The sequence below is a fragment of the Aythya ferina genome (assembly GCF_964211825.1).
Source record: "Aythya ferina genome assembly, chromosome: 22".
Lineage (NCBI taxonomy): Eukaryota > Metazoa > Chordata > Aves > Anseriformes > Anatidae > Aythya > Aythya ferina.
Genome location: NC_140320.1, coordinates 4,363,257 through 4,385,024, shown reverse-complemented (window position 1 = coordinate 4,385,024; position 21,768 = coordinate 4,363,257). Strand labels below are relative to the sequence as shown.

At 45.8% G+C, this 21,768-nt stretch overlaps 1 long non-coding RNA gene across 1 annotated transcript in view; it reads right to left on the bottom strand.

Moving 5' to 3' along the window:
* Positions 1-5,061: 5,061 nt before the first annotated feature.
* LOC311422452 overlaps positions 5,062-21,768 on the bottom strand; it is an 86,959-nt gene continuing 70,252 nt past the window's right edge. Inside the window, exons 2-3 of the long non-coding RNA XR_014685368.1 lie at positions 9,425-9,551; positions 5,062-5,910 (exon numbers count right to left, since the gene is read on the bottom strand). This is a non-coding gene — a long non-coding RNA (uncharacterized lncRNA). The remainder of the gene's footprint in view (positions 5,911-9,424; positions 9,552-21,768) is intronic.

Below are 21,768 nucleotides of genomic sequence, written 5' to 3'. Positions count from 1 at the left end.
AGATTCTTGCTTTTCGTTTTGTTCTTTCTCAAGAACACATCACACACGATTAGATCATTATGGTCTATCAATTTGTCATATTTCAGCAATTTTTTTTTCCTTTAAGAATCCAAGATAAGAAATCACTAAAAAGGTCTAAAACTAGAGAAAAATCATTTTGCAAAAACAATTGCTCCATTTCGATGTCAAAACACACAATATTCTTCTCCTCTGAAAGAACATAAGAGGAATCACGTCCCCCTTAGCAGCAGTGATTTCCTCCTTATTGTCGCACGCCGGGGCTGCGGGTACCCGGCGTGGGGATGATCGGGGAGCTTGGATTGCTACAGGGGGCAGTGCCCTCCTGCAGCCACCCCCCATTTCAGAGCAGTGCCACCTTGCACACTCGGTCAGCCTGCATACACACATTCATACACACTTATCACTCTTGGTGGGACCAAGATTACAGAGAAGAGGAGGTTTTTTGAAGTTCTACGTTAGCCAGGAACTCAGCAGAAGCAAGCCCAGTGCATTCCCAGCTCCTCAAGCACGCCTCAAAGCTGGCTCGGATGTGTCTACCCGAGCACCTACCCTGAATGTGGGCAAAGCAGACTGGTTGTGGTGTACAGGAGGATTAGTTCAGTGTGAAATAGAGACATGATGACGAGACGTGACCACGTTAAATTGCTGGCCCAGCCCGACTTCACCTAAACATGCTTCAGCAGCACCGGCTCCAACCTGCACCCCAGGTCATTAGTATGCCACGCTGGTGGGTCAAGGAAGACAAAAAGGTCCCTGAAGCTCCCATCTGCCCCACTAGAAAGGATGAGCTGATTACGTTTCACATTCAATCACAAGAAATAATCAATCTGTAATTAAGAGCCTTCTCTCCCACCCCTCTGTCAGGTCTCTGCCTCTCACCCCCCTCTCACCCCTCACCAAACCTTCCAGCATGGAGTCAATTTAATGAGATTTCTCAGTAACAAATGACCAGTTTGTAATAATTATATTTTCTTCCGCAATTGCTGTAAAAATGATTTAAAGCAGAGAAGGCTCCAATTTATTAAGCATCAGATTTTCTGCGGTGAACTTTTAACTATGAAAAGAGCCTCTGAGACTCAGGGAGCTCTCCTCCCCCACTCAGGGCTTTGCCACAGCCCTGAAATATTGATGGTTTGTAGATGAAAACGTAACGGTGGAAATTTGACTCCTTTATGAAAATAAATGAATCCTGTGGCAGGCGGAGCCCAGCTGCACTCACTGCCCTTTCATCATGCCTTATGGCAGCATGGCAAGGGAAGAGGAGGAAGGGGTTGCTCACAGAACAGATCCATCCTCAGCCACTTCCAGTCCCATGTTCTCCTACCTAATCCCTCTGCAGCTTTCAGGCTATAGGGGAAAAGCCCAGAGCCAAAGGGAGTTCAGGTTCTCAGCCGTGGCACATCTGGGCTTGGTGGGTTCACTGAGAACCCTAAATAACAGCAAGCTTGGAGCTCCTACCACTTGGGGGACCAAAACCCTGCTTCAGCTCTTTTTTGGACCAAAAACCTGCTTCAGCATGGGTTTGCGGCTCAGTGATGAACTTTAGAGGAAAGCCTTGAAGGTGGGGATTTAATTGTCCCAAAACACAGCTTGTGCACAAGGCTAACCCCCACCAACAGACCGTTTTTCTCCATCTCTGGCAGTCTTGGCTTTCCCTCAGGCCTGCCACCCTACCATTAGCATAAAACCTACGTCCACTTTTTTTTTTTAGACCAACCTGCCATCTGGACCTTTAAAGCAGTGGGGACAGAGCATCTGGAGGAGGCCTAGAAATGATGTTCTGACTTTAATGCTTCATTTGGAAAGCACTTTACCAGCCTTGATAAATCACAACACTCGAGTTCTGTAATTGTTTCTACTTTAGTCAGAGACCATGGATAAATCAGTTATGTAGGCAAAGTCATGCAGAAAGCTCCAGAGGAAGCAAGAGGCCAGAATATTGACTCTTGCGGTGCCTTGGCAGTGCACCACATGCCAGAGCTGGGAAGAAAACCAGGAGTCCTGGTCCATCCCCTTCACCAAACACCCAGCTCTCTCCCTGAGCGTTCTTCTCCATTAAACCTTGCTGAAGTTTGCATCATAAGTCTTTTTTTGCAGCAAATCGGATGCTCTTTCATTTTTATTACAGCCGATTATTTATATCACAAAGGCAGAGTCACCCAGCTGTGAGGTGATATAAAAACGTCACTAATGCTAAAGAAATTGATCCCACGCCATTAGTTTTCCAGGGGCTCTCGTCTGGAGCCAGCAGCATGTCCTGCATTTGTGGACTTTTGATATGTGAGATCTGCAGAGAAGATCGTGGGGAATTTGGCATAATCAGCAAGCATCATGCAGGCACAAGAAAGCTGCCACAGTGGTTTTATCTTGCTGTTTATCGGCGGGGCACGGAGTAAAAAGATGCAGGTGTAACACGGGACCTGGCACAGCCTGGCAGTGTGCTGTGAGACACATTCCTGGTATCCTGAATCACTACAAAAAAGCAGGCAAAGCTTTGCTGTGTTGGGAGGATAAGTAATAAGCAGCTGCAAAGCTGCAGCATCCTGATTCCTCCCAACATGGGTGTAGTGCAAGTGCAAAGTTCAAAACCTGGTCCCTGCTCTCCTGCAGTCTGGGCTCCGCTCAGCACACTCGGACCCTTTTCCACAGCAGGAGCCAGTGCTGCATGTTAAAAATTGCCCCAATTCCTCCCCAGCTGACCTGGCCCTACCTAGAGCCCTTCTGAGCTCAGCTGGATGAGCAAAGCGGGTGGCCACCACCTTGCAGCGGAGCTGCTCACTGTTTAAAACCTCCCAAGGCCACGTCAGCAGCTGCTGTCCCTGAGTAACGCCACAATCCTCCTGTCCAGCTGTGAGCCTGAGTGCAAGGAGCCCAAAACTGAGGTAGGAGGAGGAAGAGGATCAAGTCCATGCCATGAGATGAGCGTATTTCTTCACAGAGGATAATGGTTAAAAAAAAAAAGGTAATAGTTCTTTTTTTTGCCCCTATTTTTGCCTCCATTCCTACAAGTGACTGGTCAAAAGAGAATCTGCCCTGAGAGTAAACGTTTTGCTCTCCAAGCCCCCACACAAATGGTTGCCTGAATTTCTCCCTGGTGCCTGTGAAAGTTTGGGTGAAGACCTTTTTTTATTCTGCCTGGTCTCACCCATCCCAGCAGCTCCGAGGCTGAACAAACCCTCAGCACCCAGCACGGAGCGCATTGGCATGCAGACCGCCTGGCAGCTGAGCAGGAAAGGAGGCAGCCCTGCAGCCGCTGACCTTTCTGCCAAATCGCCTGTCTCGCTACAGGGCAATGATCCATGACCCAGGGCGGCGTGGATAATTACAACCCACCAGGGCCATCATTGCTAAAACAAGAAGCTACTGGGATGGCTGGTAGCTGTTTCCTATTTCAGGTGGGAAACGATATCCTCAGCACCTCATCCTGCCCATCGTCCTCCTCCTCATCTCCCGAGGAGGAGAGAATGGATGCAAACGGTCGATTCCCTTAATTAGACCAAGGGGCAATTTGGGCAGGCTGTAGGAGACTGAACAAGTCTGGCTCATGGGGGAAGAGATTATTTTAATGAGGCCTAATTCTATTATATGAAAGATGATGAACAATCAATGTGCAATCATGCTGACAGGGAGTGGTTAAAGATTTTGGTCTTTGGCATGCGTGAAAAAAACAGATTTTCTATACCGAGCCGAGAGAAGGGAAAATACAAAAGAGAAGAGGAAAGATAAAAGGGGCCAGGTCTTTGCAAAAGGTAAATTGGCAGAATTTGACTGCTTTCTGATTAACGCCAGTGAAAGATGTGGCCGAGAGAGCTTCAACCAGCACAGTTTACCAACGGCTGTTGGAATCCAGCGCCTTGTTTCAAAGCACACTTGTTACATGAACCTCCAGCACGCCTACAAAAGGCTGTTAATTTAATTAATTATCCCTGGTAAATGGACCCCTAAGGGCTCCCGGAGGTAACATGCATCTTGGCAAGGAAACAAAACAACTGACAGGAGCATCTGCCTCCCAGAAAATTACAGTGCCCACCTAGCGACAGCAAGTGATGGAGAAGCAGCTCGGGCTCCTTGCTGCGTCCTCACAGGGGGCAAGGTGCCAGCCACCGGCCCTGGACCTGCCTGGGGACTTGTGCCAGTGTTCAGGGGCAGATAAAGGCTTTGTTCAGAAGGGAAATTTCCTGCCCTGGTTATAAAAGTGGCACTGTATCTGTTACAGCTGGCTCTGGGTGTTTTCACGCAGGCGCACACGCTCAAACCCAAGGTTTTTGTACACCAGGTTTGTGGATTTCTGCACACAACCTCCCCCTGCTCCACCAGGTTAGCGCTCAGACGATCAATTTTCTTCTTTAGAAGCTAATGAGGCCATTTTGAACAAGAAGAGCTCAATCACACCCATGGAAAAGGACTGAGCTGCCTGATGATCTCCACCAAATTGACTAACCCAAGGCATAACTTTCTCCTCCTGCTATCCGCAATTGCCAAATGAGCTCTAACTGGAGTAAATCAGATGAAGCCCAGCCCCTTCAGTGAAGCTTTGCCGATATTTGGAAGCTGAAGATCATGCTCAGAAGACCTTGGGAAGGTCATTCCACACATTATCTGCAAAGATCTTGTCTCCTATACCTAGAGGAAGGTCTATATATCACCTGAGGGGCCTGTTTTATTATTGCTCTTCTTCCTTGCAGTAAGTGCGTGGATGGCATGCAATTTTTTTCTTTTACCTCTAACACAAGCAGACAAAATAGCACAAGCCTGACTTACCAACACCACAACACTTTGTTCTTCTATATTACTGCATAAAGGCCAAAAAAAGAAAGTTATCCTGACCTCTGTGTTGCTATCATTAGAGCTTTTTTTTTTCATTAATATGTTCATGCTTGTTAGCGCGTTCATTTTAGGCACATGCACACATAAGCCTCCCAGAAACTCTACAGCTGTGGTGGAACTACATGACAAGAAGACGACCAACTGCAAAAGACTGATTATTTTTAGCTTAACAAGTAAGAGGACAAACAATAAAAAAGCAGGGATAATGCATCATGAAATGTACTTTGTTCATTTATTTGACAACTGCAGTTTAGTTGTAATTAATTATGATAATACATTATGGCATACCAGTTAATATTCTGTAGTATAATTCGTTAAAGTCTCAGTAATATGAGGGCTCCCCTCCAGCCTTCTGCTGCTAAATCTCTGTTACGTAGCAGGGAAAAGCCTGAAATTTTGGGGGTGACAATTACAGAGGGCACTGCAGAGGGAGGGGCTAATTAAAAATTTGCTTTGGGAAATCTGTCACAGTCGCAAGCACAGAGAGAGGGGTTTGCAGCTTTGCCTTTGACTTTCCTGAAGCAAATACAAGGGCCCACACAAATCATTGACGCTGTACAGAAGGTCTCCTGTTGCCATTTTTCATGGCTGTGGCATTCAGCTGTAGCTTGGGATCCCCGCAGGCAGTGCCCAGACCCCGCTCCCTGGCTAAGCCTCAGGTCTCAGGCTGGCAGCTCCTTGCAGCATTTTGCCTTGATCCACATCCCTCCCATCCCCACTTAGACCATTATTGTAGCAAGAGCCTCCTCTGAGTTCCTACTGCATGCACAGTGGGAGCTGGGCTGCAGACGTGGTGCAGCATCCTCTGCCTCCCCTCCTCAGCACGGAGGGCATGGGAAGCCACCGGGTGCCACCCTGGGAGCATCCCTGAACCAGCAGCATGGACAGGGAACGTGAGCCAGGAGCATCTCAAACATCTCAAACCATCACCATCAGAGCCTGCTGGGGGAGAGCCAAGCTGTGCCAGGTCTCAATTCCCCAGCAGCAGTTCAATGTGCAAAGTTTTTATGACAGCAACTCTCCCTGCACAAGGGTCCAGGTCCCCGCGGGAGCCTTTAGGTGCTGGTGTAAGACAAACAATAAATAATTGTGTCTGTCATGGAGCATGGACAGCACGTACAGCGCTGTAGGCAGCTGCAGGAGCTTTATACATTTATCCTTCAGGCCTACATAGCTTGGGTAGCTCCTTCATAGGCTGAAATTATATTGGTTTCACACTATATATTGGTTTTCTTATTAGATCGGGCCAGAGCAGTTCTTGTCTAGAAACCAGCAACTGTCACATTAGCTTTGCCTAAACGCATACAGCTCTCTGGACAGGCTCCAGCCTAAGGACAGATCCATTCCTGCCTGGCTTAGGGCTCGCTTGCTTTCCTCTCCCACACAGAGGGGTCCCAACGACCCCTTCCCATCCTCACCCTCTGCTTCTTGCTGCACCTGGCTGCCAGGCCCTGTGCAGCGCTCCAGGAGATGGAGAAGAAGCCAAGCAAAAAGCACTCGACTGCCTTTCCCTCCCATAACAACCCTGGGGAAGGGCAGATGGCTATCAAAGGGCTCCCTAATATGCCAGGATACTTTGAGTCTTTGATGGGAGAGAGGAAAAACCACCCTTAACAGTGAGATGCCCTCTCAGGATTGCTCCAGACAAGCCTCTCATCTCAAGAAAAATAATAAATAAATAAATTCTGTTGTAAAATTCCATAGGTTAAAAACTTTCTTGTAAAAATTCACCTTCCTCTAGGGAATCTTACTGTTTCAGGAACACTGTCACCCCCCATTTATAGCCCAGCCAGCGCCAAGTCAGGTGGGCTATAAGCTGGTACAGGCTAACCAAGGTCCGGGGATGTAGATGAATCCAAGGCAATTTGCATTCATTTACTGGTGATGTGCCAGGCTGCACTCCTTCAAAACATGGCCTTGTGGACATCTTCAGACAGACCTGCTCCCTCTCTGCTTGGCTTAATGTCCTTGACTGACAAAGGCGACCCCCTAATGTCCCCTCTCCTGACAGCATCCTTTCTCTGCTCATGCAGTTTTTTAAGACGAGAGCTGCTTTGCAGATGCCTAAGGCAGGTCCGCAGAGAATCCAACTCGTGTCAGACAGGTAGGAAAGCTTCCCCGGAGCATTCACACTTTGCCCTGCCCATTTTCAGGAGGGCAGCTCAGCAGGGAAGCTCGGCACACGACAGGCCACAGCAAGATCGAGCCCTCTCCATCTCACAAAGAAACCAGTGATTAGCTGCCTCCCGGAGAGAAGTGACACGGGGCCGGGAATAAAGAGACACTGGCTGCTCAGGCGACAAGAGCAAGTGGAAATTACTGATAAGCCGTGGGATTCAGAGGAATCTGTGATTGCTAACTGAGTATATAATGACTGCGTGAGCAGAGGAGCTCCCCGAGTGCCCATCTCTCCTCTTCCTCGCACCGCTGCAGACACCCACGGTGCCCGTCAGCCGCTGTGCTGAAGCTGAGCAAGTTAATCATCTCTATTAGGATCCAGATGGAGATTTACATGTACATTCCCCCTTCTGGGGGAGGCTGCACAGTGTTTTACTTCATTGCTTCTGCAGGACTGGCTGCCAGTCCCTCCACCTGCCCACCCCCAGGGACAGCAGCCTCCTGAGTCGTTCAGACAGAGGCAGCCAGGCTGGGGGGTTAATTCTGAGTTTCACACCTACCAATACTTTATTTTTGACTTCCACTACATGTGACCACTACTGCATTTCATAGTCACGTGAAGCTGGTTGGAATAGACCTCCAGACAGCACCTAACCCAACCTATTGCTCAGGGCAGGATTATCACAATCAGACCAGTTCAGTTCTGGTTTTCCCTCTCAAAAACTTGCAGAGATTAAGATTCTTCTGCCTTTTGGGATAACAAATTTCAATCTCACACGGCCCTGTTACTGATGTTTTTCCCAGTGTTCAGTCTGAACCGTCCCATTTCCAAGTTACAGCCATTTCATGTTATCACAGTCAGATGTCACCCAACAAGCTGTTTATCCAGAGCCCACTTGCTCAGTTTCCACGTTAAAAAGCCTTAGCAGGCATTGCCAAAAGCTTTACTAATGTCACGGTAGAGCGTGTCACTCACATCACTCAGGAGAGTAAGGCATTCTAAGCAACTTTGTGTCCAAAGGGGGGAAGAAAATAAAATAAAATAAAATAAAATAAAATAAAATAAAATAAAATAAAATAAAATAAAATAAAATAAAATAAAATAAAATAAAATAAAATATAAAATAAAATAAATGCCGTCCTTGAACATTTGAAGTCCCTGCAACAAGTCAAAAGACAAAGCTGTCTTACTCTGAAGAGCAACCCTCAGGTCCAACTAAGACTTGCTCAGACCCGTCAGCTCCAGCACCCTGGCCTCTACGTTATGCTTCCTGTTATGCTTTGCACCCCGAGGCCCTAGTCATGGATTATTATAATACCATGATTCTTGAAGAGGTGCTGCTTGTACAGAACCTCCCAGCCTTCCCTGGCACAGGCACAGCGATAAATATGTTTATGCAGAGCCCATAAACACCATCAGGGATCCAAGGAGAGAGAAACCTTTGCTGAGTACAAAGAGGTATGGGAAGAATTTGCTGTATCAAATTCTCAGTATTCTTCTGCTTAATTACCAAAGCCTTTAATGACTCCTCTAATGAGCTGCAAAAGTCTGGATGCGTCCCTCCGAGAGCCATTAACTGCTGAGCAACCCGAAGAGAAATTCTTTCCTCACCAGCTTGGGGAAAGCCTGGGACAGACTCCCAGGTAGAGACTTTAAAAATAAATAAATAAATAAATAAATAAAATAGTATTGAACAAATCAACTGTGTAGTGCTTAGTATGAAATATTGGCTGTCACTTTTAGGATTGCAGGGTCCTCTTTTAGATGCTGCTGATGGAGTGGCCTTGTGGGAGAATCACAGAATCAGAACATCCTGAGGTGGAAGGACCCACAAGGATAATCGATCGAGTCCAGCTCCTGGGATCCTGATGTTCCTCCTCAACACATGTTTTGATTTTTTGTGACTTTTTTTTTTTTCTGAATGTCTCTCGTGGTGCCTGCAGCAGTAGTCATTAACAAGGACCTGATCTCTCTGAGCCTTAAACTGTTCCCACAGCACGAGTAATAATAAATATAGGCAGATTGCAGTGCAGAAGAATTATCAGGTTTCAGCAGCTGTAACAATATCTGAATTATCAGGTGAAAGCCTTATGGAAAAGCAATTAGGTAATAACAGACTTGTATCAGAGTCATCAGGGACTTTTCATGCTGTGCTAGAAAATCAGGACCCAGAATGAATTTGATTGGATTAAATAAAAGAACCGATCTAACCTTGTCATGATCTCCTACACTGAGCTGAAGCTTTACAGGGCTTTGAAAAAGCAATCACATTTTGTTTCAAGATTTCCTTCCTTCCTTCCCAGCCTCGCAGTAAGAACACAAAATAGGAATCACCTCTGTCCACTTTCTCTCCCAAACACCTTCTTACTTCATTGCATTTTTCACGAGTTTATCAGCAATATCTCCAGACCCCCAGCCCAAATCCCACCAAGGAACAGAAGGAGGTGAAAAGCTGACCTGAAGTGTTGGCACCGCTTGTCCAGAATGCAGAAGTGGTAAGATTGCATCTCCTGCCCATTGCCAGTGTGCCTGGAGCTCTCCAGATGAGACCCTTGTTTGAGGATGATATTCCGTGCCCTGCAATCTGAATACAGCAAAGGCAATCAGCAACCCATAAGAGCCACCTGATTTAGGCTTTTAGCACATCTGTAAAACAGTCACAAAAAAAGGCGAGCCCATAGCTGTAGTGGTGCTGAATGCCTCTTAGTTAGCTCCGGATTTTCTGTTCCAGGCTCATTTTCCTTTGTAGCTGGGCTTTTGTTCAGCTCCCTATACCCAACTAAACCTACACAGCAAATTAAATGGCACAGCCTCGGTTTTACCAACGGGAGCCAACTGATGGCCTTGCCTGGCCATCGAAAATTGCCTTTGCCCTGCTTTGAATGAATGCCCTGCAATCGCTGCCTGTTGAGATCTGCTCCAAGCCCCTCGAGTCGCGGTGCAAAAAAAAACCTAGAGGGATCGCAGACCTCTGCAACCAAAGAATAAATACACTTGGAGACTCATGTCCACAAGCTGCACATGTCCTAGAAGTTTCCCTGCTGCTTTTGGTTTAAAAACAGACAAATGGAAATTGAAGAAACAGGGGATATTTACTAAAGACACTGCGGTTCTGAATGTTCTCGTGCTGCAAGAGGGGAGGAAAGCCACTGGAAAGCAGGTTTTGCTTCCTGATTTTAAGTAAAGATTTACAGGCAGAGCACTTGCTGAAATGCAAACACAAAACCCAACGTGTCTCTGCTCCCCCTCCCAGCACAGGAAGGGGATGGCACGACTGAAATAAAATCAGTGCCAGTGTGGTAGTGAATGAAGCCACCACACAATTTTCTTGTGTGGGCAGCAAAGCCTGAAAGCAGCAGAAAGCAGGCTGGATTTGCATGAGGATACCAGGCAGGACAGCACTAGAGGCAAGACCTAATAACCTTAGCAAGCCAAAAGATGTGCAAGCTTAGTTTGCATTTTTATTTTACTTTGATGCCTCCCCTCTTTTTATTTCCCATGCACCTGTGATGATTAATATCAAAGGGTATTATTGCACCTCTTCCTCCTGACATTCAAACCAAGCAATTTCAGTGCCTGTCAGTCAAAAATAAGGAAGGGCAGGAGGTGAGGTCAGCTCTCCCTCAGATCCAAGCTCTTTTTCTATTTACATTAATACAAGGAAGAGCTGAACATGCAGAGAACACACAGGAAATGTCATCTCTGTTCACAGACTTTTGCATTAAAGGTAAGACCTGAATATTTATCTCCCTTTCCAGCCACTGAACTCTGCAGGTCCATTAGCTCAGGGGCAGTCATGTTTGACTGTGGGGCGTAACGACGACTGTTGTGGCTTTGGGATCCCCAATATCTACAGATCCTTTCATCTCTTTCCTCCCTTAAAAAAAATGTTAACATACTCCAGAACTGAGAATCAAAAGTAGAAAAAGAAAAAAAAAAAAAAAAAGAAAAAAAAAAAAAGAACCAATATTTTATTCTTTGAGCTTGAGAGAAAAAAGTAATTTAGCAAACATTACTTAAAATAAGGGCTTTATAAAAGGACTTGTGCTTTTTTTTTTTTTTTTTTGATTGTTTCTTCTCCTCTCTCCCCCTTACTTCTCTGCAATTGATTGACAGCTCCCTGATGATAAATTCTCTCAGTTGGCAGGCATTTTTCATAATGTTTCATTTGTGGCACTGCAAACTGGATGGCCCCTCTGTACCTCTTCCAGTTTCTCTCCCTTTTCAATTGCTTCTAGGAACGATGGCAGCAAAGATTGCAGAAAGCAGAGCACCTCCACGCACGCTGCGCTCCTGCAGTGGCAATAAGGTGCATCGGTTTCCTAACCTCTAAATCCCCCAATGAACGCTTCCATGATAAGAAAAATAAAAACTAAAAAAGAGTAGAGAACTGAGATTAGTGCAGGGGACAAATGAGTATTTTGCTCTAAGTACAAGACCTGTTTCTAAATCCCGTCTGGGTCACTCAGCATGGGCATGGGGGGTGCCAGCAGCCCCCCAGCACCCCAACATGTGTCTGCAGTGCTGGAGCGGTGACAGCTCCAGAGCAGAACGTAGACAGCTCATGTTATCAGCTCGATGCATCATTTCTTAGGCAACCCAAGGGATTTGAACACTCAAGTGGCAGATTAATTTAAATCAAAACTGATCGGAGATGAGAAGATAACCGCACCATTTATTTTGTGGGCAAACAGCAATTCCTTTTCAGCCTTGATCTCAAAATACTTTTCCTTTTGTTGTGCAATCACAGGCTAAAACACAAATTCAAAAGAAGCTCAGAATAAGTCCATATTTCTCTAAGAGCAATTTGCACAAACACTGTGTTTTCCATGTTTACTTTGTTTGCCAAAATTAGAAGTGAAAGCCAGAGCAGCAGGACGGGAGACACTCCCCTGGTTGGAATTACTTCCACTTTTCCTTGGGGGTTCTTACTGACAGTGTAAATTTGGGGCTTGTTAACACATTACAAGACATCAAGCATCACACAGCTTTTGCTTTTCAATCTGCTCATTTCTGGTGCTTCGTTGTGGTGACAGTTTAAATCTGAGCAGGAGCAGGGAAGCCTTTGTAAGGGGAATTTTAGCTGCCAGCCTGCGCTGCTTTTGCTTTTGGTCTCCAAAAAGGAGAAGGAAAGGTCCTTCCTAAATAACTGGAAGTCACCAAGCTGGGAAAGCTGGGATTGCAAGAGGCTGGGCACTTGATTCAGGGATTTCTCTACTAATGGGGAGGAGAAAGCAGGAGTGGTGTTTAGCCTGCTAATCCTGACTTCCAGGTGTAGCTCCTGCTTTGATACAGAGCCCAATGTGATTATTTCAGCCAGCAACTTTGAATCGCCTCTTTAAAAGGATTAAACCTCTAAACACCTCCAGAGAAATTAGGCACCTAAGCGTGGCTGAGGAGCAGGGCCTGGCAGGCCAGAGGAGATGTGCAGAGATCGCGGTGCCTCAGGATGAGACACGGCGTGCACATCGCAGCCTGCCTGACCCCAGCTTCCCATCAGGAAAATTGGCGATAATAGGGCTCCCTTGTCTTCCTAGGGGGGAGGAAGGAGAAAGACATTAAAGATTGTGTGATGCTCACCTAATTCAGCCCTAGGGAGCAGATAAGTGAGATTTTTCTCGAGTATTTTAACAGAGAATAGCTCTACTTACTTCGGCGGCGAAATGGAGCCAATTTGCACAGCCCAAGGATCCAGCTCCTGATGCTTATCTAAAGCTCCTAGGACTACAAATGAAGGCTGCAGGTATCACAGACACATCCTGCTGCATGCTGCTATGAAGTGCAACAGGAGCGATCAGAACAGCAAGGGGAAGTTTCTGGTAACACTGCCTTCGAGGTAGGGAACACATCACGAGCTTTTCCTTGCTGGCAGCGGATAAGACGAGCAGTAATTCATCTGCTCGTGGTCGAAGGGAACGGAGAAGTGCAGAAGCCCATAAGAGGGTGGGAAAAGCAACAGAGAAGCTGCCCTGGAATTCTGGAGTGGGTTCACATTCAGCCTCTGATCAGATCCTGTGGCCTTCCTCACCGTATTTCAAATGAAATCAGGCTAGATTTTATTTTTATTTTTAAACCAGTCACAGCCTGCAGCCTCCATGTTCCCTAATCAAGACAAGTCCTCGCTTCTCAACGTCTCGCAACAGGTTCCGTCATTTTTCATCACCTCCCCCCTCCCACAAAGCCCAAGTTGCTGTTTCCAGCCAGCCAGATTCCCCCCCAGCTGGGCATTTGCCTGTATCTTGGTAACTTCAGACAGCCACCTACATGCTGATCTGTCTCTTCCCAGCGCTTCCCACTTCCACAGATGCCACCAAGATCCCCACTGAAGATCTAGCACCTACAGATCTGTTCCTGAAGGACACGCACCTGCCAAAGAAATCCTGCCCACCCCTTAATGCCAGCCTCATTCCCAGGCTTACCCACAGGTCATGCTGGAGTTAGGAACAATTGGCACTGCCCTCTGCATGAGAAATTATATCTTGGCCATTATCGGTATATTCTTACTGCCCACCAAGCCTTTATACAATTGCCAGTTAGGGTTTTGTTTATTTGTTTGGGTTTTATGGTAAATACAGTTAAATATTCAAGAGGGGAAAACAAGAACCACCCTTTAGTCCTAATATCAGAAACAAAGTCCACACATGCTCAAATGCAAGGCTGGAAGGAACTTCAGAGGAATCAGTGGAAGCTCAACTGCCTAAACCCCAGCCTTGCCCTTCCTGGCAAGGACCACTGTGACAGCTGTAAATTCGGAGAAGCCTTCCATGCCAAGAGAAGGTATGGCTTGAAATAATCCACAACTGATATGCAAAAACATTTTTAAAAAATGCACAAAATAAACCAGTGCAAAAAAATGACAGCTGGGAAAAAAAAAAAAAAAAAAAAAAAAAAGACTATTTGATACATTGCCAGACGCTGTTGGAGAGCTCTTCCCCTCTAAGAGGGGCTTCGTACTGCTGTCTGAATAGGATGAGTGAGAAGAACTACATCAGGGATGGAAAAAACCTGCTTCCTGAAAGCTGTCAATCTGCAGGCTGTGTTTCACAGCTGAAATGTTGATGTTAGCTTCATATCAAAGACACAAGGCTTCTGGAGGACTCGTTTTTAGTGCCAAGCTGATATTCAAACATGAAGGGGCAGGTCTTCTTGCCGGAGAGGAGCCCTGGAGGGACAGACAGGACCTGAACTCCAGGAACGTGTTTTCTCTAGGAAAACAGGGCTAGATAGAGAACAAGAGGGGACCAGTCTCAACCTTCACTCTGAAACTGCCCTGGACTCAACAGAAATATGGATGGGATTTGGTTTAAGCCTTGTGCAAAACCTGCAAAGAATCTACTGTGGAACTAGGATAAATTCAGGTCATAAATAGAGGAGATGATGGGAAGGAACAGTTGGTACATATGCTGTTTTCACACAACACACATTTAATAAGACACATTGCATTTACTAACCCTTCTGCTCCCAAGGGTCACGTCCCCCATCCACTTAAACTTAGCCTCTGCTTCAGCCTTAAGATATAGCTCTGTAAAACACGCAGGAGGCACGTCACCATAAATACATGTGTTTTGTCTCTACGACAGCCTGGAGCACCCTGCCCCAAGTCAGCACGCAGAGAAAAACCTCAGGCACACACCAAGTGGCTCGGCTCCAAGCTGGCACTGCACAAGGTAGCAGAAATTCTCAGACAAGCGTACGAAAGGGCTGGGGAATTTTAATATCTTCTTCCCTACAAGTAATTTCCAGTGTTTATGCTCTGTGGAGCTCCTCACGAGTGTCAGAGCAGAACAAATGTCAGTTTTAATGGACTTGCTAAATCATAAAAAGCGTTTGCAAAATTGCAGCTGATTAAAACACGCAAACGTGCCATTATTCACAGGAAGACCCCAGGCAGCTTGCGGCAGTGGGCTGTCAGGAGGGAAACCTTGGCCCACAGGACTTTACCTCGGTAACAACAAGTAATCCTACAATGCACCCTAGCCAAATAGAGGCATTTTCCCAGAGAGACGGAACAAAGCTCAGCATTCATCATTTCATCGTTAATTCTTGTAGCAACACATAACCACACGCGACACAATGTGAATCACAACGCACGTCTCGGCGGCGCGCTTTGTCGTTGGCAATATTCAAGCGCTTCGGAGATGTAGATCACAGCTCCCTTTGGGAGAAGGCCAGCTCTGGAGCAGGCCAAAATATTTTGCTTCTAAGGTGGCTGACACGGGGAGTGTTTCCTATTATTTATCCCCATTCTAACCTGCCCACATTCACCAAAAGCCCGCCTCCTGCTCCATATGGAAGGGGAGTAAAAACGGAAAATTCTTTTCCATATGGACAAAGCAGATGTGGCAATAGAATATATATTATAAATAGGGGCTGCTTTAGAGAGTAAATAGCACTAAAACCAGAAAGGATACCCATCAAAATTATGATGTTATATCATTTACTGGCAAGAATGTAGAAGCTTAATTCTAACTGTGCTCTCTAGATGGTGATGCAGAGCAATTATGCTTTATTTTCCCGAGTATGTAACCTTTGGTAACACTACGTTCTGAAAAGAGACTGAAAGCGATTTAGCCAGACATGCCACATCTAGATAGCTGCCTACCTCCTAGATGTCAAACAATACATCAATCAACCTTGCCTGTTAAGCTGTTATTTAATTTTCAAGGGATTTGTTTCTTCCCCAAACTAGATTTTTACTTTATTTACTAAATAATGCAGCTTCAGGGGAAGAGGTAGGAAGGGAAGCAACATTATTTATTTATTTTTGGAAAGACAAAACATTTGAATGCATCCGAAGCCAAAACATTTTATTTCAAAAGGATTCAAACTCTTCATTGTGCACATCTCCAAAGAGCTGATCACGTTCTGGTTTCCACGCCAGAACTGATGTATGCATTGCTTTATAAAAGGGCAGAAGGGCACAACTAACCCCAAAATCATTTCTTTGGAGGTCGCCAAAGCTGAATTTTCCCCATGTGGGTACAGATGTACCTTGATCTGACCATGTTATCCTGTCACAGGTGTGTGACAGACAGACTGGGATGCTCTTACATTGCCTCCAGATGAATCCATACGTGTGGCTGAAAACTCTTTCCAGACTCTCAAAGCATCCATGTCCATACTGGAAAGGCCTACTGCAATCTGCTGTGCAGAGAAATTCCCCTCTAACACATTACCTGGCAAAGATTCAAGGAGAGCCAAGTGTTGTATCATGGCTGAATTAAGGCAGGGGTGCTCCGAAGTAGCTGGATGAAGATGTCAAGGAAGAGTAACAATCAGGCTCTCCATCAACGCTGCTGCAGTTATTTTCCCCATATGCCAAGGGGTGTCAGAGAGATGCTGAAGTCCAACTTAAGCAAATTTCCTACCACTGTGCAGCACAGCTTTCATGCAAAGGTTAATAATTCCTGGTGCGTTCTGTGAAGTCAGCATTTCTCCAGCATTTTAGCTTGATGTAGTGCCCTTTTCACCACGAACACATTTCTTCCTTCCTCCCTTCTGCTAATCAGTTTTATCAACACAGCCCCAGCTGAAGAATGGCTTTCGAGATATGTAGACTATGAGACAGAAAGTGTTGCTTAAACCAAATGATAACAGTCAACAGAGTCCTATTAATAAGCTACAGAAATTCAGCCATGGCCCAGAATCACAGCTGATGTTAACTGAAATAGCAATGACAATTTACACCAGAAGACAGCCTGGCCTTGTGAGTTTATAAATCTCAATGCTCTTTAAAAACAAAGCCCTAAATCATTTTGCCTGAGAAATGAGAATATCAATTATATTGCTCTATATCCTTCCCTTCTTCACCATAACCATTGATTTGTGCTTCCCTATTTCATCCTAGGATTTCCAAAGACAGCAGGAAATTTATGGCTCCGTTCTATAAAGAGGAAACCCGAGGATCTTGTGAGTTGGTGGTGGGCACCCAGCTGTGGGAGACAGAATCCACCTTCCCCTCCTCATCATCCCTCCAGAGAACAAATGCTGTTCACATCACCCCGAGTAACTGAGCCCTTAAAGCCTGAGAGCCCATTTGCAGAGCCAAATTGCTTGACGGTGTCTCAGCAAGTCTAAAACAGCCGCTGTATCTCTTGGTGAGTTTGGAAGATGTCAACATAACATACACTCTTCTCTATTCCCTGCAGTGCACGGCTTTGGGAGAAGAATTGCATACAATTCTGCAGGCACTAAACTTAATTCCTTGCTCCCTCCCTGTGAACAGGTTATTTTGAGTTGTACAAAAGTTGGTGTTGGGCCAGAGCAAAAGAAGCTGAATGATTCATGAGAGAATCACTCTGGGAGACCTTTGCTCTCCTGCTGCAGACCAGGACAGGAGCACCCTGACTGCTGGCAAGTTTGTTCTCCAAAAGGTCACTAAAAGGGTTTCCAGTGATTAATACATATGTATTTAAGGCTGTCTCCTGGTGCCAGGCATTACCTGACCTCTGGTGTCACAAGAGCAGTGGCTTTGCTTTCCCTCACCCCGAGAGGTGCTGAGCCCTGGGCTGGCAGGGGGTGACAGCAGGTTTCCCTCCCACAGGACCCTGGCACGAGGAGGAACAGCTTCTCTAAAGGTTGCAGTAAAGCACCTGTAGCTGCGTTTGATTAAAAGTTGTATTAGTGCTTAGCTCTTGCGTGGCGTTTGCCATCCTGAGACTTGAAGTGATCAACGCAATCAAACCCTGCTTAACGCGCGAGGAAGCGATTGGCTTAAGGTCATGCAGAGCCTCGGGGGAGGACAAGGATTAGACCAAGCTCTTTGGCTGAAAATACCACGGAAAATGTTCCTCTCCTTCCCCTCTCAAGTTTTTCCTTCTAATCTTGCTTCTCTGGGTCTGCAGTCGGGAGGGGACTCTTCTGTGTAACCCTCCCCAGCTTCCTGCTAATGCACTGATGTAATCACGGTGGTGAATGGCTTTTTGGATCTTTCCTTCTGATCTAAGAGGCGTTTCTGCTGTGCACCCCCCAGGCCTAAGGCAGTAGGCGAGAGTCAGGGACAGACAATTCTCCCAAACCTCCAAGGTCAGGGGCAGACCGGACAGGACAGGGGACGTTCAGCTCCTTCCTTGTAGCACAGCGACTTGGAACAACTGAAACAAAAAGTCACACCACTCCACCATCAGCAAGAAACTACATGGAAAGACTCACATTCGTCAACTTCTCCATCTTTAAATTAAGAGCAGGGGGTTCTCAACTGCATCTATACCATGGTGTGCACCTTCTCTGAAGTCAGGGGGGAAGCCAATGCTCTCTGGGCTTCCAGCACCTCCTCTGCAAGATACTTCTTGGTTTAGAAGGCATTTCTCTTGGTGAATTGGGACCCCAAAGTGACCTGGTGCTCCCCAGAATCAAAGCACACTGAAGCAGCACCTGGTCCTGGTGAGGAGCTGCACTCACTGAGGCACAGCTTCAGTTAAAGAAAAGAACAGGACGAGCACCACTGCTTGTCCCATGGTATCGGTTGCAGAGCTGCAGCTCTTTTCTCTGCTTGACATTGAACTTGGGACAAAGCTGAAAGCACGAATCTTTCCCTGATGGGAGAACCAATTAGTGCCTTTCAGCTCACTTGACTCCTCCATGTTAGGCAGATGGGATCACATTCCCTAGAAACTGAAGTACTTCTACTTGACATCAGAAAACGTTCTCAGCTACAGCAAAACCCATCCTTCCCATGACCCTAGCATGTTGCCAGCTTACTCCAGCTGAGAAGTTGGCCTATTGCATATATTACTTACAAAACATGGGTTCTTTGGTTTATAAGCTCAAGAATCAAATCAAAGTGAATCACGGCGTAAGGTACAGTTTCATTGTTTTCCCCACATGCTGCCTTCCCTATGAAAAGTTTAAGGCAACGCTCATTTAAAATATCTCCCTCTATTAAGATCACTCACTGCTGTGACAAGGGAGCAGAATCTTAAGAGGTACATTGCATAATGTGTTCCACAAAGAACGAGTACAATGCATACAGAAAGAGCAGAAAATGTTTGCACTTCGAGGGCTTCAGAAGTATGCAGAAAGTGATGGAAAACCACTTTTGGTACGGAACCTCCTCAGCTCTAGATGGCAAGTAGCATCGTGTATTCTTAGCAGCAGTTTAAGTTAGAAACTGGAAAGAAAAAACAAAAATGCAAAGATTGAGTTTTTCTGACAATTCTCCTGACACCCTGGCTGGTATAAGGTGTGACAGCAGCTTCGCAGTGGATGCTACAAGCTCCTGTCACAGGACGGCTCATCGCAGCTCTTTAAACCCATTCATTGCTGAGATTTCAGCACAAGATTTGGAGGCAGGAATGCCTCCATGTCAGAAATCTCAGGAATGACTGCAGTGAGCCAGAACTGTGAGCCAGGACAAAGCTTAGATGCTGCTTATATCCCTGCTAATGACTGCAGGGGATGTGCCAATAAACCTTTTGCAAAAGAAACGAGATAGCTTCCAGGAATATCTTGAGGATAACAGGCAAGGACAAAACACCTGCAGCTTTGAAAGAGACCGCAACCAGAGGTGACAAGAGAACGGAGTGGACAATAATCATCATTTCTCTCTTCCCATACTCATTCTGCAAACTTTACAAAGCCAAAGGCTTTTTGGCTCAAGCTGCAGAGAATCATTACTGGAGATCAACATTGACCGCCAATTGCTCCTTATGTATTATCGACACGTTGTGGTAAGAGAACCTCAAAATGGGTATTGGGAACATCTAGTTTGTCTTGTTAGCATAGATTTGCCAAACTCTAACCAGCAAACCACATTTTTTTTTTAATTTTCTCTAAATTGCTAGCAGCCACACAAAGGAAAAAGAGAGAGCCTCAAAGGTTTCTAATGCAGCAGACCAAAAGGGCCAGAGCTCGCAGCTACAGGGAGGGAGAACACCTTATCTGTCGGTCCAGCTATGACAAGCTTTATCTGGAAATAACCACCCAGGCTGCTGCAGCTACCTGGTGGCACCGAAGGGTCCAACCTTCACCCTTCAGCCAGTGCCCTCAGCTGGGAGAGAGGAACAGGCACTGCGGAGCTGGGGGAGAAATGCTGAGCAATAGCTGCATGCCTCTTGCCAGGTGATGCTGAGCAGACTGCAGGCTGCACATTTGCTTTCCTCCAAATGAGAAAGCTCTGTTTTGGTTTGTTGGTTGTTATTTTTTTTTTTCCTCTTTAGTCTACCGCATAAAAACAAGCCAGGAAAACAGATATAAATGTCCACAATATGACAAGATTATGCTGCAGAGCTGAGATGTGGGAAAGCAAGAGAGGGGAAGATGTACTGGTAAATCTTAATAGAAACCACAACTGATAAACTGTAAGGAACAGGGAAATCTACGCTTACTTCTCACAGCCTTGTTTATGTTAATAAAGGTTTGGTAATGAATTACTGGTAAGTGGCCTCCTTTAGTGGGGAATTATTCAAGCAAACAGGTGCGGCTTAACAAACATTTATCTTCTTCAGGCTGCAAGGCACTGCAGGAGATGTGCTGAAGGGACAGCCAGGCACGAGCTCCTTGTCCAGACATCTGCAGTGGGGTGTCAGGAGGGGGAGACACATGGCAGGAACAGCTGGGTGCATGTGGGGAGGGAAGGAGGCATCTGCTCAGGCGCCCAGCCTGCTTGGTGCAAGAGCCAGCCTCAAGATTCAGCATCCCCAAAAACACAGCCCTCAAAATCTTCTTGGCCCCTGGAAAGCTGGTTTTATCATGCTCAGAAACCCAATTCCTGAGCTGCTTGAGGATCAGGAGGAAGGTTTGAAGCCCTAAGGTAGGATGCAGAGATCTGGGTTCTTGGTACCACACCAGGCCTGACTGAGATCTGCGATCGCATCTTTCTGGGGCTACAACTCCACCTCAGTTCCTCTGTTTGCAAAACAGAAAAAAACAGCTTTGCCCACACTGGCAGCTAAATCCCTTTTTTTTTTTTTTTTTTTTTTTTGCTTGAAAAAGGCTCAGGCACTAACACAGCACTCATCCTTTTAGTTCCTAGATGGATAAATATTCTCACTGCCGCTCTAAGCTGTCACAAGGATTTGTATCTGCCTTCATTACATCCCTTCCAGTCACAGGATAATTACATCCGATGTTGCTTTAAGTCTCAGTGAGCAAAGGAAAATTCAAGAGATTAATCAGAATATTTTTTTGTAAAGAGTTCTAAAAATATTCTAAATAGACCAGAAACCCAGATGAGTGGCATCCTCATTTATTACTGAGCCAAGCTTTGGATACAACAATCAATTGACTTGATAGATAACACAGATCTTCTGCCTCTCCTATTTCTTTCTAGAAGTTCTCATTCAGAGCCAGATCAAGATACAATTCTATTATTCTCTCTCTCTCTTGCTGGAGTTTATTTTTGGATGTGTGTTTTCAGCATTCTCTCCAGGGGTGTGCTGTTGTCATGATTTTGAATTAGGTTTTTCCTTTCTCATTGTCCCCATCCAGTAATAAAATTTTGGAGCACTTGTTTCTTAAGATGCTGTTCAATCCTGTCCTTCCAGAAGCCTATGATAATTTTGTTGTTGCTTTCGGGGCAGTCATGATGTAATGCAATAGAAATTTCCCATATGGTTCTCAAGGCTTTTATATATATATATATATATATATATATATATATTTAATTTAAACACAAGCCTAGACCTGGCTTTCCATGGCACATAATGTGATGTTTACGAAGCCCTTCAGCAGTTTCCTCCTGGTCTCTTCTGTTCTGACACGACCGATCCCCTTTCCGACAAAGCAAAGTAGGTTTATCTACACCATCTTTAAGAGTAACTTCGGGAGCTTTTTGCCAAGCTAATGTTCTGACCGCATCCTCA